Source organism: Alexandromys fortis, unplaced genomic scaffold, assembly GCF_014885135.2.
Source record: "Alexandromys fortis isolate MF-2015 unplaced genomic scaffold, M_Fortis_MF-2015_v1.1 scaffold_30, whole genome shotgun sequence".
NCBI classification, from domain to species: Eukaryota; Metazoa; Chordata; class Mammalia; order Rodentia; family Cricetidae; genus Alexandromys; species Alexandromys fortis.
In genome coordinates, this window is record NW_026067922.1 from 5,916,866 (window position 1) to 5,930,787 (window position 13,922).

At 44.9% G+C, this 13,922-nt stretch overlaps 1 protein-coding gene across 9 annotated transcripts in view; it reads right to left on the minus strand.

Annotated features, from left to right (window-relative positions):
* Kcns3 (potassium voltage-gated channel modifier subfamily S member 3) overlaps positions 1-13,922 on the minus strand; it is a 65,336-nt gene that overhangs the window by 32,299 nt on the left and 19,115 nt on the right. For 2 of the 9 annotated variants that reach the window (XM_050141964.1, XM_050141970.1), the window contains one exon: positions 4,299-4,400. The exons of 6 other annotated variants lie outside the window; for them this stretch is intronic. The gene's annotated coding sequence lies outside the window, so the exon portion shown is untranslated. Of the gene's footprint in view, positions 1-4,298; positions 4,401-5,822; positions 5,918-12,691; positions 12,812-12,915; positions 12,993-13,922 lie in introns of those variants that run through there. One more of the 9 variants, XM_050141971.1, reaches the window with a different exon arrangement.

Below are 13,922 nucleotides of genomic sequence, written 5' to 3' on the forward strand. Positions count from 1 at the left end.
AAAAAAAAGAAAATCAGGTGGTGACACCAGCCAGGGTCTGAGTTGATGTCCGTGGTTCCCGTTACCATGGAGAATCATGTGGATACCAAGGTCTGATCAGCCACCTGAGGTCATGCTGGTGTCCTAGAATCATTCTGCTGCCGGGGCCATACTGATCTGGGTGGCCAGCACTACCACCAGGGCCATGGTGACAACCTGGCCTGAGCTGCAGCCAAGGGCCATATGTAGGCCTGTGGGACTGCTGCAGCTGAGGTCTGTATTGATGTCTGTAGCCCATGTTACCACAGGAGACCATAGGAACCATGTGTGTTGAAATCTGAAGGCTGTACTGAGCCAGCATTGCCCTTCGATGGCCCTGGAAAAGCTGACCCTGTCCCTCACTGGCCACTGCAGCTGAAAAGTTGTCCCCACCCCTCACCACAAGGATAGGAGAGCTAGCCTTGATGGCTTGGGTGTAGAAGAGCTGGCTCTGCCTCTCGCCTGAGTGGGAAGGCAGTCACAGTGGCCAGAATGACCAAATCAGCTACACCCAGACCCACATCCGGGGCTTTGAGTTGGCACACCCCAACATCTACCCCATCTATGACTATGGCCTGTGGGAGCACACGAAGGGACTGGCCCTGTGGAACTACAGTCACGGGATCTCCATCACTCAGGGAAACAGCAGGATATCCGAGAAGAGTTTTGGGGACGTCCAGCACTGACGGTGTACCAGAAGCCAAAGGTCTTGAACCTGACCAACCATACATTACAGTGAACTCAGCAAGTAAAGCTGAGTGTCCAGGGGTTGTCCTGTGTGACACACTGCAGCTTCCAATGACACGGGGACAGTGAAGAGGTGTGGAAGAGGCAGTAAAGATGGAGGAGCAAAGTGTGCTTTTTGTTTGTTGTTTGCTTGCTTGCTTGCTTGCTTTGTTTTGTTTCTAATTAGTTTAATTTTCTTTTGGGGGGACACTACGGGGTAAGGAGCAGATATGGAGGGACTGGGGTGCATGATATGAAATTCCCAAAGAATCAACTGAAAGAAATTACACTTAAAAGAAATAATGAAATGGTAAATTGTTAAGGATAGTATCTAAGATTGACTTCTACCTGCTATCACACAAATGTTAATGTACCCACACACTCAAACATGTGTGCACACATGTATACGCACATGCACACACAAATGCACACACACATAAACACACACATAAACACACACATGCACAAAGCAAATTTGACCTCCCATTAACTCTCTAAGTTTATGTGACTTAAGTATAAGAATAGAGGTTTCTCTCTATGAGAACCTGCCTTGTGTTTCCTAGGATGACATCCCATGCCCATATACTCATATGGCTTCGAGTATATAGCCTGCTTTCTGCAATAACACTGCTCCTACTGAATATACCCACTCCTGGACAAAGCTCTCTCTCACCTTGTAGAAACTCAGTGAATATCTTGGAAGGGAAAGAAGTTCAAACGCATGTCAGTTTTGTGGCCTTGCCGCCACTCATCAATCACATACCTATTTTTAATAAAACCTGAGGGTAACAAAATTATAGGAATAATAATGGAAGATGAAATTCAATCCTGCCTGTGTCTTGCTTAACTAATGAGAATTTTCATCCAGTGCTTTGCTCCAATAATATTAAAATATCACAATCAGGCTTCCATAATTGGATTTACTGGGCTAGGAGAATTGTACTGCTATTTAAATCCTCTAATCCAAAGCCATCAGAAGAATACACCTTCCAATCCATGCTGACAGTGGGTCACCACTAATATCCCTGAACTATGATCTTCCTTCAAATCATCAAATCTCCACAAGTATTTTAATAAAAAAAAAAAACTCTTAAATTCACATGATAAAAAAAAAAGAACAAACCTCCAATTGGCCCCAGAAGGAAAAATGAAAGCTTTTCAGGGTCGAATATATTCAAGGACTAATAATAAATTCATAGACATTCTGGTTTTCAGCGAATAGCCTATTGAATGCTTCCTAAAGCGAAGTCTCTAAATTCTGCTTGAGAGATGAGTCTAAGTTCTGTTTCTCTCTTGAGGATGTGAAATGAGTGAAGGCAAAAGCATCTCCAGCAGTCCCTAAGGCCTGGAGCATTCGTAACTAAACACCGCCTTCTCTCCTCGGGTTCTGTTTCCAGACAACCTCCCCTGTGGGACAGAGGAGCAGCAGGCACACAGCTGAGTCACCTCCCCAAGACAACCTGGGACAAAAAAGCCGAGACCACCAGGCCAGAAGCTGCCTGGGGAGGTGTGCCCACATAGATAGATCATCACACAGACACTGACCCTACTCAGTCACCCCTGGGTATTAACAGGGCTCTTAAGTCACTCTGATAGTGGTCTGTGTGGCTGCCACCCTTCCACTGGCTCAGGAAGGAGCTCTTTTGGCTTCATGTAACCAACCTTGCCCGGGGTGGCTGAAGAAAGAGGTTCCCACTGCAGGCAGGAAGGAAAAAACAGCCGGATTGAAGGCCTGAGATCTTACACATCCTAATCTGTAGTAATAAGTGTGGCGGGACTGCATCCCCAGCACCCAGGCCGCCTGGCTAGCTTATGCCCGAAATAACAACACACAAACTGTATTCTTTTAAACACTGCTTGGCCCATTTCTATCTAGCCTCTTCTAGGCTAATTCTAACATATTAATTTAGCCCATTTTTTATCATCTACGTAGCACCGCTAGGTGCGCTTACTGGGAAGATTCTAGCCTACATCCATCCTGGGTCGGAGCTTCGTTGTGTATGCCCAGGAGAGAGAAGCAGGGCCTCTGCTCCAGAGAGCAGAGCTGTCGAGTCTGAGCTCACTTCCTCTTCCTCCCAGCATCCTGTTCTATTTACTCCTCCCACCTATGTTTTAACCTATCAGGGCAAGCAGTTTCTTTATTTAATTAACCAATGACCTTCCTCCATCACTAATTTTAGCCTGGTCTCGCTCCCTTTCCGTGCTATGAATGACAAACCATAGTGCTGAATCACTGAAGAACAGAGGAAGGGAGAGCCAACAGTTCTGCAGGGTGCAGGGGAACAGTTTGACACAACCGTAATAGCAGTGTGTGTTTACTGTAGGGAGGCTTTGCCTGAGGGCAGTGTAGCCAGAAGGCCCACTGCTCACATTTCCAGTAGCATCCTGTGCAAATAAATCATCACAGTGTTAAAGATGCATGTAGGAAGATGTCCAGAGCGTCATTTATTATTCATAAGCTTATGCCAAGAGCCACCTAGATGTCCATCACTAGGCAGACCCTATAGCCTGGAGACAGCCGTGGAGTAGAGCCCTCTGCGCTAGTCAAACTCGCTGAGAGAAGGGTAGTAGTAACCTCTGGGATCAGGTGGGCCCTGCTCTGTGGGCTTCCATTCTGGGCTCACTTACTCTCCATCACTCTCCTGTCTTGGTTTTGAGTTTTAGTTTCTTTGTTTCCAAAGACAGGATCTCAGTATCTAACCCTGGCTGGTCTTTAGGCCACTCTGAATTCCAATCTGGCCTTGTCCTTGTAATGTTCCTACTCCACCTCCCAAATACTGGCATTGCAGGTATATAGGCACAAAGACACACGGCCTGTGAGAAAATGGGGCTTTCGCATTCATTTTACAGGTGGGGAAAGCGTGAACAAGGAAGTTCCTAACTCTCCTGAGTCAGTGACTACTTTAAAAAAAAAAAAAGAAAAGAAAAAGAAAAAGAATCTCATGAAGACAAAGGCTGACATCAAACTCACTGTCCAGCTTCAGCTTCTGATCCTCCTGGCCTGCACTAAGGTGCTGATCCTCCAGACAGACACCGCCATACCCGGCTCATCACAAACCCAGAGTCTGTGCTGGCAGCAAAGTCACTCCCCCTACCAAATGAGCTGCAAACCCACCCAAGAGGCAGCAACAACTACTGCATCACAGCTCCAAGAACTGAGCTCAAGCCATGTTCCAAAGTCATTCTCCTGACCACTACTACAATCGGCCCCATCAGAAAAAACAACTGGGATACCCTGTATGGCGTGGTCCTGCTTTGTAAACGATGCCTGAGTTGATGATAGAGTGACAAAAAAAATCTGTGATAGCACACACCAAAACGATGTGTGCATTTTTTCCTAGATGATAGAATTTGGCATGGTTCTTGCCTTTAACTCTGCATTTGTCAATATTGTGTAAATTTCGTGAAGAGTGTTAAGGCTTATAAAATACTTGGGAAATGGTTACATCAACATGGAAATTTAAAAGGGCACAAGAAGCCTGGGCCAGGAATTGAACAGGAAGGGAACGAGACATAAACTGGGGTGAGGGATTTACGGCATGAGGGAAACTTACAGACGTGCCAGAGGTAGGCTCCTCCACCAGGGTGTCCCTGTGTCCTGAGTAGAATCGCCAGCTGCTTTAATTCATTGAAAGCTGCTTTACCCCAAGGGCTGCCTGGAGAGACAGAGGATGAAAGGCAGTGTGGAGCTCACCCTCAGAGTCCATCACAAAGCAAAGGCAGAGGCCTGTCAGTTCAGAAGGGGGATCATCCCTGCTAGAGGAGGATGGGAACATTGGGGCCAAACCTCGCTGGGCACAGCAGGTGCGATCAAAGGACACAGGATGAAAGGCAGGTCCAAATGGGAGAGGAAGCTCTTGCCAAATCAAGGAAGAGGAAAGCCTCGGGTGGGTATGAAGCGCGGGTAAGCATGGAGTTCAGGCGCGATGGAGCCATGAACTCAAGACCCTGACACAGTTTCTCTTCTTAAAATATCCAAGGAACTCCACCTGTGTGGGTCACCACTTTCCTGAGCTAGGACGAGGGATGTCCCAGGGAGAGAAAACTGGCTTACTTGAAGCCAAACAGACTCCCCTGAAACAAGGAGTCCATACTGAAGACCTCCAGAAATGCCTATCCATAAGAAAAATGTCAGAAATGGCACACACACACACAAAAAAAAAATTCTCCAGGCATAAGTGCTGTTCCTTGGATATCTAGAATAGAAAGTACCCTTGGGTACCTCAGTCCTCAGGAATTCCTGGGACCTGAGACGGTCAATGACTAATTTCAGGAGAGCCATCAAAAAAAGCATGCAGGAACAAAACCATGAACTAGTTTGTATAATCCAACTCTCTTCTCATAGCCTCCTCTGTCCACAAAAGGCAGCACAGGGATCTTAGACGGGGTATACCTTGACTTTTACTAACTCTAACTGAAAATGAGTGATTCCATTAAAACAGGCTTGCTGTAGTATTAACAATATGGCACCTGCAACAATAGACATTCTAGATAAACCCCAGCTCATAAGGGTTGCTGCAGGCTCCACGAAACACCAATCAGGCTCATAATTATTCTGAATTCACAGCCATCACATACCTACTCCTAAGTCTTCTATAATGACTTCATAAAGAAGCACAAATATTGCTCAATCATAAATTGGTTTTAGTATTTTGATGAATGCGTTTCAATAGGTTGGGAGTCCTTTATATCCTGTGGCGTTTCTGTTTTGCATCTTGTTTTGCATTTTAAAACACGGTTCCAAAGAATGATCCGTCACTTCTCTGATGGCCCTCCTTGACTTATTTTACTCATTAATATTTGTCAGTCCTTAGAAATCGGGCTGCCTAGGTGCTCAATAAGTAAAGGGGCCTGAAGCCAAACCTAAAACCGTGAATTTGAGTCCTAGAACCCATGTTGTGGAAAAAAAAAAAAAACAATTCTCACAAGCCCTCTGATCTCCACATGCAAGCCATGGCACACATGTATGGGTGTGTGTCAAATGCACACGCGCAAGCACACACACACACACACACATACACACATACACTAAATAACTAAAAATGCAATGAAACAAAAATTACAATCTATATACGTACACTAAGAAACACGTGCTTTCTACTTATTTATCTTGTTCATTAGAATTCTTAGTCTCCTGTAGACATCACAACACAGCAGGTGCCTGTACTCCCATCTGAAACACAATAGGTTCTTAAAAATTATTTGCTGAATCAATTGACAAAAATTTTTGGTGAACTGGCACTTTTCACACAGCTTGGTCATAAGCTACTGCCATTCCATGCTAAGTTTTAAAGTTCTCTTGCCTCTTAAGTTAAATGAGAGAAAAGAAGAAAAAAAATCACCACCAATGTGCTTTTCAAATTATGGTCACAACTTCAAATAGAAAAACAGCTTATTTATCAGGTACTGCAGGTGGAAAACACATTTTCCCTACATCAAAGGCAAGTCAACTGTAATGCACACACACATATACACACATACACACAAACACACATAGACACACATACATACACACAAACATACACATACACATGCATCATTGAATCAAGTGTATTGTCAAACAAATTCAAACAAGTTAAAAAAAATCAGTAATAGGAAATAAAGCCAATAAAAACACACTTGGCATTTTGTAGCGAAATTGGTTGACAAAATCATCACACAGAATCTACCTGGCACATCATAAATGAAAACAAGCGGTGTTTAGATTCGCAGAGCTGGTAATAAACCATCACCACGTGCTCACGGATTCATATAAATTCATAGTCACCACAGTGAACTAGAGATGCCATGGGAAGATCTAAGCCAGCAGCATGGGAACACAAAAGCACCTCATCCCATCTGTCTCCAGAATGGTTTTGTTTTAATAGTAAAAAAGAAAAGAAAGGGAAAAAAAAACACTTCTTTTGGAATTCTCCACTAAACTTTGCTAGGTCTGGACTCCTCCGATTTTCTTAGAAAACATAGCCAAGGGCTTCGGGTGTGACTCAATGATGGCGTGTTGGCCAAGCACTCACAAGGACCTAGGTTCAGTCCTCTGGACTACCATACTCCCAAAAATTGTTACTCAAGGACAAATAAAGTACTAGATGACATCAGTCACAGACCTGCTGATGAAGATGTTCTCAGGTCCTTCAGATATGAAACACACACACACTGAAACCTCCCAGCAATACACCTGTGTAGATGTGTGTCTATATGGGTGCACCTATGTGGTCAGAGGCAAACTTTGGGTATCTTCTTCAGTAACTGCCCATCCTGTGTTTTGTGACAGGGTCTCTTATCAAACAAGGAACTCAACAATTCAGCTAGGCCTGTTGGTGAGGGAGCCCCAGAATCTGCCTATGTCTACCTCCCAGAGCTGCGATTATGTGTGTGCACCACTGTGCCCTTCTTTTTATCTAGGATTCTGGAGTTTGAGCCTCCATTTGCATACTTGCTCAGCGAACACCTTCCCGACTAAGCCATGCCCGTAGCTCTGCAACACAGCTTTCTGAAGTCATTTTCTATACTCAACCTTCACTCTTCTCCTGCGACGCCATGCAGGTTTTTGCTGAGGGCGTCTCCAAGCAGCCAAACCCCAAAGCTGCTTCCCAGTCAGCATGGTTAACAGGACAGTGGCATCCGTCACTCTGGAACTCCCTAGGCCCTGCCATTGCCTAACACTAACACCATTCTTAACTGTCCCTCCCTCTTCTCTAATGACATTTATAAGTCCCTAGGAAATTCTACCTCCTATGCTCAAACTTTAAATTTAAGGCCACAAATTAAATACCTCCAGGGACCAAGAAGATGCCCAAGATAAGAGGAGGAGGCTCCCTCACCACTATGAGAAGCAGGCTGAGCTCACTCTAGCTCACTACTGTCTCTCACCCATGGGTCTCAGGAAGCCACATCGTCCAATTTGTCAGGAACACTCACAGATCTTATTTTTACAATTTTTTTAAACATTTGAAACTATTGCTGCTCATGCTTTAAGATCATGAGCCAAAACAAAGATATTCATGGCCTGGAAACAACTCCTAGGCCAGTACATGGTCTTCTCTATACCCTAGTCATTCCTAATGACCCCGTTCTGTACCTCGTCTTCTTCTCCGTGGCCACTTTTGTCTAACCTGCATCTAAAGACAGTGTTACAGAGTTGATTTGCAGCCTCTGGATTCTCTCTCTCTCCTTCCCTCCTTCCTTCCCTCCCTCCCTCTCTCTTTCTCTCTCCCTCCCTCCCTCCCTCTCTCCCTCTCTCTTTTTCTCTCTCTCTCTCCCTCCCTCCCTCTCTCCCTCCTCTCTTTTTTTCCTCTCTCCCCTCTCTCTCTTTTTTTCTTCCTCCCTCTCTCCCCTTCTCTTGCCTCCCCACTCCCTCCCACACAACACACACACATTCTGGGCCTCTAACCTACCCCTACTGGACTTCTCTATCTGAATAACCACCTGGGGCCTTAAACACATCTCAGTCTTCCATTCATTCTCTGCTTCCACCGCAGCTGAATCGCAAGTTAGACATTCCGAATTCATGTAGGCCAGAGGCAGGTATTCCCCTTACCACCCACACCAGTGACACCAAGCCAATACCAAGGATAAGCGCAGCCATGTTCTCTCACACCTACACCTTTCTCTGGCCCTCCCTCAAATATCCTGTGTCTTTCTACTTGTTGACCACAGTAGACTTTGACCGTGTCCCTTGCTTTCTACCCATCTTCATTCCTCGCCCCCAAATTGAAACCGGGGTTGGATTTTGTTACACCCACACACAGTAGGCTCTTCAGCCTCCAGGACAAGTACTAGATACAGAATGCTTAAGGGAAAATGCAGCTTCCCCACTCAGAGAGTAAGTGGTATTAGAAAAGCTGGTTAAGCTGTATTGGCCTCAGGTTCTTGAATATTAAAGTACAGGTACTGAACACCGATCATATCTCAAGTGGAACAATTAGGAAGACAAAAGAGGTGATAGACATAGAGCCCCCTGTGCTTACATAATAAACGATGAACACAGTGCTTTAGATATTGTCATCATTCCTTATCCATCGTCCTCATCTGCCTCAACCTAAGTCATACCCTAGGACTAATGAAGAACTGCTTGAAATTTACCAAAATGTCCCTGGCTTCTAAGGACTCCAGGTCTCTACACTTGCTTTAGCTGCTCAAAGTGCTGTTGTAGGAGGAGGCAGGACTGCCTGCTGGTGTGGCTCCAGCTGATGGAGCAGGCCCACCAGCTCCTACATCCATGATCGTCACCTTGTTGTGGAGGATGAGGGTGGTGTACATGCAAGAGAGCTCAGAGCTTCTCCTCAGCTGGGGCAGCAGCAGTGAACACTACTTGGCCTATTATCTCTAGCTTCTTATTAGCTAACTCTTACATATTAATTTAACCCATTTCTATTATTCTGTGTATTGTCATGTGACTGTGGCTTACCAGCTAAAGTTCTGGCGTCTGTCTATGGCAGCAGGGCTACATGGCTTCTCTCTGACTCCTCCCTTCTTTTTCTCAGCATTTAGTTTAGTTCGCCCCCACACACACACACCTAGCCTAGCTCTGTTCCCCTATAGCTCTTCTATAGGCCCAAAGCAGTTCCTTTATTAACCAATGGTAATCACAGCATACAGAGGGGAATCCCACATCAGAGTGTCCGCCAAGACTCAACTCCATCCTGTTCTCCCTGATCTCAAGTTCCTCCCCTACTCCCTAAACTGTGCCTGCTTCACCCCCTACAACCACCAGCCTCTGTCTCCTTCTGGTCCAGGTATTTAATTTACTCTCTCTAGCAGATTAATCTGTTTCCAGTGCCCCCCTTCACTGGAAATCCCACAAAAGCAAGGGGGTCTCATCTTCCTTAAGCTTTGTATCCTTAATGCCCAACAAGAAATAATGAATACGTGAATAAATTAATGACCCATTTGAATTCCCAGATCATACCAGAGAGACGAGCATATTCATGGTTCACCACTCACTGATGGGTAAGGAAACTGAGGTTCAAAATGGTTGAGTCCAGGGGCTAGAGAATGCTTCACTCGATGTGACGTGTTTACCATATAAACATTAGGATCTGAGTCTAGTTTGCCAAACCTAGGTGAAAATGCCAGGCATGGTGGTGGTGGTGTGGTGTGTGCTTGTGATCCCATCTCTGAGAGGTAGCTTGTGAGCCACACAGTTGGTGAATTCCAGGCCAGTAAGAGACCCTGTCAAAACCCTGTGTCAAAAACCAAGTGCCTGAGGAATGACACTCAAGGGTGATTGCTAACCTCCACACATGTACACATGCACCCACATACAACTGTGCACCCACAGAAATGGGCATGCACATGTACATACACACAGAGAGCAGAGTGAGACCAGAGCCCCCTGAAGCCATGCTAAGGAAATGAGTAGAAGGAGACATCATTCTGCCCCATTCGCTGATGACTTCTCTGTCCTCGTACGCCAGTCTCTTGTCCCTAAACAAACTGACTTAATCCCCCTAAATGAGAATGGGAACGATATACAGGACTTTTTTCTATCACCATACACCGTATGATAAGCTATAAAATGCCGACAAAGCACCAGAGATCAACTAAGAGAACTGTTCTAACAGGGCCTGTCACTAAACAGTCTTTTTTAAAGACCTAAGTATACATTGCTTACCTTGTGCCAAGCCCTGCATGAATTGCTTTGCAGATGCTGCATTAGAAATGTAAGACAAAGGCTATTATTGTTATCCCCATTCATCGAATGACGAGACCAGAACTTCAGAAGTTAAAAGCATCCCCAGCCAGAAGAGGAAGGGAGCTGCTTCAAAGCCATGAGGAGCAAGGCCCTGTAACCAATCTACTGCCATGTGAATACCACTCTGCTGCTTCCTAGCGATGTGACTTGAGGTTTCCATAGACAGAAAAACAGACAGACATATGAGTCGTAGTTAGGATTTCTATTGCTGAAACGAAATGCCAAGACCGAAAAGCAAATTGGGAATAAAGGGTTTATTCAGCTTACATTTCCATAGCCCTGTTCATCACTGAAGGAAGCCAGGACAACTACTCAAACTCTAGAGACAGGAGCTGTCGCAGAAGCCATAGAGGGGTTCTGCTTACTGGCTTGCTCCCCAATACTTGCTCAGCCTGATTTCTTATAGAATCTAGCACTGCCAGCACAGGGATGGCACCACCCACAATGGACTGGGCCTTCTCCCATCAATCACTAATTAAGAAAATGCCTTACAACTTGATGTAAGAAGTACTTCTGTATACATGTTGCTTTTATTGGTTAATGAATAAAAAAACTGTCTTGGGCCTGCGCAGAGTAGGCGGGGGAAACTAAACTGAATGCTGGGAGAAAGAAGGCAGAGTCAGAGAGAAGCCATGTAGCCCTGCCGGAGATAGACACCTGAGCTTTATACCCGGTAAGCCACAGCCTCATGGTGATATGAGTTAGTCAGAAATACATGTAAGCTATTGGCCAAACAGTATTACAAATAATATGGGATTTGTTTGAGTATTTCAAGGCTGAAAAGCCGGGAACAAACAAGTCTTAAGACATTCCCAGAGGCTTTGCTCATAGATCAGTGGTTCTCAACCCGTGGGTTATGACCCCTTTCGGAGATCAAACAACCCTTCCATGGGGGTCACTTAAGACCCCCACCCCATACAACAACAGCTGGATCTCATGGAGCCATTTCCTCAACTGAGGCTCTTTCCTCTCTGAGAGCTGTAGCTTGTGTCAAGTTAGCATAAGACTAGCCGGCACATAACAGAGAGATAGATGATGATGATGATGATGATGATGATGATGATGATGAGAGATAGATAGATAGATAGATAGATAGATAGATAGATAGATAGATAGATAGATGATGGATAGATAGATAATAGATAAACAGATAGATGATGGATGGATAGATAGATAGATAGATAGATAGATAGACAGATAGATGATGGATAGATAGATAAACAGATAGAAGATAGATAGATAGATAGATAGATAGATAGATAGATAGATAGATAGACAGACAGACAGACAGGTAGATAATAGATAGATAGATAGATAGATAGATAGATAGATAGATGATAGATAGATAGATAGATAGATAGATAGATAGATAGATCTAGACCTCGTTACTTCTCTCATTGCTGAAATGAGTTTTCTGAACAAAGCTGCCTACAGAAAGAAGGGTTATTTTGTCTTACAGTGTGAGGAGAAGTCCATGATGATGAAGACACAGTGGCTTGTGTGAGAGACAGAGAACTGAGTCCACAGGCAGGAAGCAGAGGGTGATGAATCTAGTGCTCAGCTCCCTTTCTCCTTGTCTTCAAGTTCAGGACCCCAGCCCACTAAATGGTGCAGCTCACAATTAAGACAGGTCCTGCCACCTCAATTACTCTAATCTAGGTCATTCCTCAAGACATTCCCAGAGGCTTTGCTCATAGATCAGTGGTTCTCAACCCATGGGTCATGACCCCTTTCGGAGGTCAAACAACCCTTCCACAGGGTCACTTAAAATCATCAGAAAGCATGGATATTTACATCATGATTCATAACAGTATCCAAATTATAGTTGTACAGTAGCAATGGAAATAAATTTTATGGTTTGGGGGTCACCACAACATGAGGAACTGTATTAGAGGGTCACAGCATTAGAAGATTGAAAACCCAAGTGTTAGATCTTGTCAAGTTGACAATATTATTCATCACAGATAGTAGATACATAGGTACACAGATAATTGTTAACAGATCAATAATAAAAAATCTTCTAATACAGATACACAGGTAGGTGACAGGTGATAGACAATAGGGACTATAATAGTACCTATAACTAAGCATGACTACATAGGCTAAAACGAACATCATATTGATATGAACATATGGGGTGCTGTAAGTTCTACATCACAGTTTACTATTTTTATCCCTAAATACTACAAGAACCCTAAGCAACATCTAAATAAAAACTAGAGTCCTAAGAACCTAAGAGTTCCCTGCACTTACCTGATGCAGATCTGAAAGGCTCCAGGCATACACAGGAGAAGTCCCTGCAGACTAAGCCTGGGGAACAGCAGCGTTGGTCATTAAGGACCCTGTTTTCTCAGTACATTCCAGGCTCCATTTCTGCAAAGAACCATCTTGTGTTTCATCCCACTCCCTTTTAGCTCAGTGGGAGAGGCTAAGGTGACTTTTAAAATGTTGTGAAATAGGCCTTGAGCATCTCTTACCTCCTCTGGGGATCTACGGACAGATATAACAGGAACTGGTTCAGAACACTAACATCACTTTTTTTTTTCAAATGGTTCCAGGATGCTCCTAAAATCAAAGAAGGTGAGGTACCCCACCTGGAATAAGCAAAAGTCAGGCCCTCCAGAAAAAAAATCAGAAATCACTTAGTTAATAGAGCATGTAACTAAGGCCATTCACCTGCCCACCCAATGGCTTCACTGTAGGAAGGAACGGGAAATCAATCCATTGATAGAGCATGTAACTAGATAAGCCCATAGCACCTGCCAACCCAAGGCCTATACTACAGCACAAACAAGGAGCTGAGAGCAGGAACTTCCAGGGAACCCCAGCTGTTACTATCCACTCAGATAACATCCAAATAAGGACAAATAACTGGGTCAAGAGGAAGCAGATATGCAGCAAAATCTCCACTCAACCCTCTCCAAGAAAAGAGTAAAATCTGTGTAAGGACGAGGGTGTGTGTGAGTGTGTGTGTGTGTGTGCATGAGTGTGTGTGAGTGCACGCACGCATGTGTGTGGAGTGAGTGTATGTGTGTGTGTGTGTGTGTGTGTGTGTGTGTGTGTGTGTGATTTCAGCCATCAAGGAACAGAGGCCCCTTTCCAATGCCTCTCAGATCATACCAGCAGAAAAGTGAATGAAGTCATCATGTTCTCACTAATGCCCGTACCCTCTTGGCATGTAGCCAGAAGGACTTCCCTGTAGGTAAGTTAAAACATGCCCATAGCGACGCATGGACGGCGGCGGCCAGAACCTACGCACGGACGGCGGCGGCCAGAACCGACACACGGCGGGCAACGCAGCTGGCCGGACCAGCAGGTACTGACACAGTGGAAGGCAACGCAGGCAGCAGGGACCAGCACAACACTGAGAGCAGATCGCCCCAGGACAATTAAATCAAAGAGGTAGGCCTTTGGTTGGCGAGGTCCCTGGCAAACAGGGAACCTGGTTCTTTTCCTGAAGACCCGTCTGAGGGGTGAGAGGGAT